We start from the raw sequence: 6,000 nt of genomic DNA, 5'->3' as shown, positions 1-6,000 counted from the left end.
AATAATAAATATAGCTGAAGATGTGAGGTAGTTAAAAGGTAGGCTTGTTGGTAGGTGGGAAAGAGAGAAGGAACAGGAAAAGATGATGATATGGGTCTGCCAGGAGGAGAGGAATATTGTGGAGAGTGTAGTTCAGGGAAAATAAGATGCTTCCTGCAAGTTCTTGCAGGTTCTTCATCGTGTACCTGGGGTCAGCCCAGCAGCTGGGCTGGTACCACACAACTTGGCCAGACTTTATCCAAGGTTCCCAAGGGAAGGGAAAGAGAGAAAGCAGAAGATAGAGGTGAAGATAGGTTCACTGGTGTTGTGAGGAAGGATAGAGGGAAGCAGGGGGAAAGGAGCGACTTTCAGAGGAAAGGGGAAGTGAGATCCCTCCCCGCACATGTCCTTGTGGGTCCCCTGCTTTCACACACACACACACACACACACACACACACACACACACACACACACACACACACACACACACACACACACACACACACACACACACACACAATTTTGCTTCAGTTTCATCAGAAGCATCTGAAAGAGCTATAAGGTATTCTGTGGCTGTTTGGGGATTTCTGTTTGGAGTGTTTGTAAATTCATTTGACAACAATTCAGTATTAAATTTTTTAAAACCCATATTTTAAAATTTGAACACTTGTATTCCAAGGCAAGAATGGGCTTACCCATGGTGAGGATGACCCATTAAGCATTCATCACCACTATAATGCAGAGGACAATATTATGTGGCAGCTCAAAACAAAAACAAACTCCAGCACTTCAGATCGGAAGCGGAACATCCATATGCAAGCAGCCGTCGTTAAGAGTCAGCTTGCCATATTCAATTATTCTATACTTCAGTGGTCAGGCAGAAGATGAATTGCCACCAGTCTTGATGAGTGGATAGCTAAGAATTACTGTAACTGATCCGTAGATACAGGCAAACCTTCTTTGCCCCTGGCTGAGGGATCGTTGCAGGAGGACCCCGTACTGGTGACAAGACAGGATTGGGTTGTTTGTATCTTGCATGTGGAAAAAGATTTTCTGAGTCAAACTGGACATCTGTGTTTAGGATTGTGTGTATTTGGGGGTTTAAGGCCTTTTGTCAGGGCCAAATAGCTGCTTAACACCTGAGGGAGCATCACTGGGAGGAGGATGTTTCAGTCTTGTCCCCCCACATCGGTCCCCATGACTGAAATCACCCCTCTAGAGTTGCAGTTGGATGAACAAGAAGACACAGGCACAGATTCTGTACCTGCTTTTCTCAAGTTGAGTTAAATTGCAGCTTCAGAGGGACCATTTAAACAGCTGAATAACAGGAGAACATAGTTAAACATTCCGCCTTCCAATCCTCAGAGCAGCTACATGGCTACTAATTGGCTTTTTGAAAAAAGGTCGTGGATCTCTCCTGCCACATCTGCTTTGATCCTGACAGCTACGGAAAGATGCCTTCCCCTCTGCACAAATGGGAGCTTGGGAGCCTGAGCTCCTCGGAGAAACCAAGTCAGTTACAAGGAGCCATTCAATAGAAAAGATTCTGGGAAGGTCATGAAGAGATGTGTGTGTGTGCTGTCGCCAGGCTATCAGGAATGGAACTGCATCTGGCAAGCCTTTGTAAATAGCAATAAATATTCATAGCACTGATTAGCCGTGATTGCCACCAAATCACTGGTCCATTCTGCACAGCACACAAAAGGCGTCTGGAGATGTCTGAAGAAGAAGAAGAAGAAGAAGAAGAAGAAGAAGAAGAAGAAGAAGATCACCGATCACAATAAACATCCTGTGAGGTAGGTGGGGGTGAGAGAGCTCCGAGAAGCTGTGACTAGCCCAAGGTCACCCAGCTGGCATGTGTGGGAGTGCACAGGCTAATCTGAATTCCCCAGATACAGCCTCCACAGGTCAAGCGGCAAAGCTGGGAATCAAACACAGATCCTCCAGATTAGAGTACACCTGCTCTTAACCACTACACCACTGCTGCTCCCTTCTTCTTTTTTCTCCGCACACCCAAAAGGCAACTTCTTTTTACTCCGAACACCCAAAATAAGACAAGGGAAGTGGTAGGTATCAGAGATAGGTTTATCAGAATGAAGGGGGGGGTGGGGTGGCTGATATGCTGGCAGATTCATGAGGAAATCTCCTGAGCCTTTCTTCTTGATTAACAGCGTCTGCTGGAAGCTGGATTCAGATTGTGGCCTCATGGCAAAGATATGGGGATTGACATTCTCTTGGTTTTCAAGATCTAATCCCCCCACCTCCGATGTGTTTTGTGCCTCACTGGGAGAAATAAAAGTTGTATGTATGTATGTATGTATGTATGTATGTATGTGTGTGTGTATGTGTGTATGTGTGTATGTGTGTATTATCAAAGGCTTTCATGGCTGGAATCAATTGGCTGCTGTGGGTTTTCCAGGCTGTGTGGCCGTGGTCTGGTAGTTTTTGCTCCTAATGTTTTGCCCGTATCTATGGCTGGCCCATATCTATGGCTGGCATCTTCAGAGGCATGTCACAGTGAAATGTGTTTGTGTGCCACAGAGAAAAGCACTGTGACATGCCTCCGCAGACGCCAGATACAGACAAAGCATTAGGAGCAAAAACTACCAAACCGTGGCTATACAAGCTGGAAAAACCACAATGACCTGTTGGATGTATTTTCCCCCCATAACAGGGAAGCTCTGGGGACCATTTGATAACCTGAAAAATCAGATTCCCTCTACTCCATCACTGCAGCTCTGATCCAACCTTAGGACTTCGAAGACTGCTGTTTATCAATTTAACATCACTCCCCCCCTGCTGCCCCAACTTGGGAGATCCAGTTCCGCATCTTCTCATGTCTCATTCAGGATCAGTTCCTAATAATATCCTGCATCCATCCTTCATTCTTTACCCTCCAAGGGTTGCCAGCTCTGTATTGAGAAATACCTGAAAATTTTGGCAGTGGAGCATCAGGTTGGCAGGACTTGGAGACTGGAAGGAACTCAGTGGGTTATAATGCCATAGAGTCCACCTTCCAAACCTGCCATTTTCTCCAGGTGAACTGATTTTTGTTGCCTGGAGGTCTGGTGTACGGTAATCCCAGGATATCTTCAGCCACTCCCTGGAAGGTGGCAACCCTACATCCTCCACATCTATCAGTGCTCACCAGGTTACTGGCCATCAGGACTCAGCATAGTTTTACTGGCATTCTGGACATACACGGGCTTTTGAAACACAAATTTCAACAGTGAAATTCACAGATTTGGGGGGCAAACTTCCTGCTTAATATTCATGGTGACCCCCCCCCCCCAGAGATGCTTCAGCACCCATCTCAGAAGTGTTCAGCTTCTCTCTTTTTTGGCTGGTTCTGAAACTTTGCCATCTGCTTGTGGCTTCAAGAGAAGTGTTAGATATGCAGAGGTGTTTGCCATTCCCCATTCCCCTCCACTTTTATGGGACAGGGCCCATTCATCATCATCAAAAGACGCTGGGTGGATTGCAAGTGGCACTGCGAGATTAGACCGCAGCGCATCCCTGTCACAGTTGCTTAGAGCCAAGCCACATTGCTACTCATTAGACGCAGGCTAGCGGGAGCACAAGAACTGGGACCATCATGATGGTTGAGTTTTTCAGCCTGGCGCTTGGGGTCGGTGGCTGCAATCTTGCACGCTCGCCACAAGGGTTTGCTAAGCGCAACTGGAGCTGGGTAAGGCCGATCCCTACTGTGGGCTGAGAAACCGGAGAGGATCCCTGTGAAATAATGAAGTTGATGAAAGAAAACAGTGCCTGTGAACTTGGGATGGGACCAGCCCTATCACACTACAGCAGAGTTATTTCTTCTAGTGGTTTAGCATACGCGTAATTAGCATTGTCTCTACAGAGATAGTGTGCAGCATGCTCAGTTTATGAGGAAGGCTTTGGACTGCTTAAAATCCTGGTCAGCAATTAATTTTAATAAGGGTTATATGTTTAACTAAAGAAAGGCATCCCTGCCTGTTTCCCTTACCTTGCTCTCTCACTAGCCAAGGCTCAAGAAATGGTCTCTTTAACTCTCTTCTAGACAGGGTGCGCTGCAAAGCCTTTCCCTCATTCATCTCAACTGCTCTGCATGTATTTCCCTGAGTGTAGGCTCCCCTAGATCTGGATTGTTGCTACTGCGGTTGAATCACGGCTGATTTATGCAAACCCTGTAGGGTTGTCAAGGCAAGAGAAATTCAGAGGTGGTTTGCCCTTGCCTGCCTCAGCGTGATTCTGATAGAACTGGTAACTGCCCCAAGATCATCCAGCAGACTTCATGTAAGGGAGAGGGGACTCGAACCTGGCTCTCTATATTAGAATCTGCTACTCTTAACCACTACTCCATGCTGGCTCTCTCCCCAAGATGAGGAGAACTCAAAGTCTGGTTTGTGGATCCACACAAAATAATAGTGGAAGAGGCCTTTTGTCTGTGTCTCATCTGAGGAGAAATGGGTTGAAGTACGTTATGGGGAATGTTTTGGGATCAGAAACCATGCTGGGGTCTGAGAAATCCCCTCCGCTATCTGTTACTTGACACCTTTTAGGAATGAATGGTTTGAACATCAGAGATCTTCAGCCAGTGAGCTGTAATGGATAGAGTTCTGGACTGGGATCAAGTCCCCGCTCTGCTGTTTAATTTACTGAGCAACATCGGTCAGTCATTCTTTCTCAGCATAAACTACTTCACAGAGATGTTGTAAGGATAAACAGGAGGAGCACAGAATCATTTATGCCACTCTGAGCTCCTTGAGAAAAGGTGGGACAAAATGCAGTAAATAAATAAAGACTTGTGGCCGTCCAACCATGTTTAAAATGGTGACTAAGCCTTCTGAAGGACCAGCTCTCTCTCTCTCTCTCCATGTGAATCTCATCAACTTCTGCTTATCATAACACATACGCCCCCAGTAACATTTGCTCTTCAGCTGCTTGGGCTCCAGCTTTCTCAGTCAAAACTCTGTCCCTCTGGGATGGTCTGTCCAAATAAGTTAGAAAAGCCCTGTTGTTGCTGGGGTTTTTTAGAAGAAAAAGCAGCTTTATTTCAGAGAGCGTTGATTCCTGTTCACAAGTTACAGTGAATTTGTGTACAATCTGTGTACAGTGTGCACTTTTTTTTTAGTTTGTGCAATAAGAAATTCTCATGTTACTCTCAATGGTGGATTCCACACAGCATAAATATAACATTTTAAAGAGATTATAAAAAGATCCGTTTTGGGATTTTGGGTTCCCACAGCACGGGAGAACACAAGCGTGTTTGCCAGCCCAAATGGATCTTTTCCCCCACCTGCTGCATGGAGCTCATCAGTTTCACAGTGCCACCCACCATTTTGTGTGCTGCAGCGGATTCTCTGTGGAGATTCTCCACTGAGGTTTCCACTGATTGCAGCTCATCCATGAACTATTTCACTGTAAAAAGTAGATGAATAAAGTTTGTTTAGGATAGCAATCCCGTGCACATGTCATGTTCCCTTTTTTATTTTGAGGGGGGATGTCTGCGAAGCTACAGCAACACGATTAGAAAAGCTGCAATATGAGCAAATTTGTGTTGCCATTCCCCTCAAAACAAAACAATAACAACTACACACACACGGAATCACTAGGCTAAATAAACTTTATTTATCTACTTTTTACAGCGAAATAGCAAATGAATGAGCTGCAAGTAGAGGAAACCTCCACGGGGAATTTCCATGAAGAATCTTCTGCAGCACACACAATGCAGTGCAGTGTGAGCATCAGAAATAAAAGTGAGAGGTTTGGACAAGAGAAATAAAATGTTTCTTGCCTGCTGACATTCACTCAGCAGGTGAGAAATGTCCTCAACCCACGTTGGGTGGGGGTGGGGGGGAGAGGAAAGATTGCTAGTTCAGAGATTTTTTAAAAGCCCAGGTTGAGAGGAATATAATGGCCTGAACTAGTTTTGGGGAAGAGAGATGTGCAAAGTTCTTCCCCAAAGTGCTATTTATAATGTCCTAAAGACAGAGGTGGAGCTTCCACTGGGAGGCCTGGGGACAAATGTCCCGGGCA

The sequence above is a fragment of the Sphaerodactylus townsendi genome, linkage group LG06, assembly GCF_021028975.2.
Source record: "Sphaerodactylus townsendi isolate TG3544 linkage group LG06, MPM_Stown_v2.3, whole genome shotgun sequence".
Classification (NCBI taxonomy): domain Eukaryota; kingdom Metazoa; phylum Chordata; class Lepidosauria; order Squamata; family Sphaerodactylidae; genus Sphaerodactylus; species Sphaerodactylus townsendi.
This window is presented reverse-complemented; position numbering follows the sequence as displayed.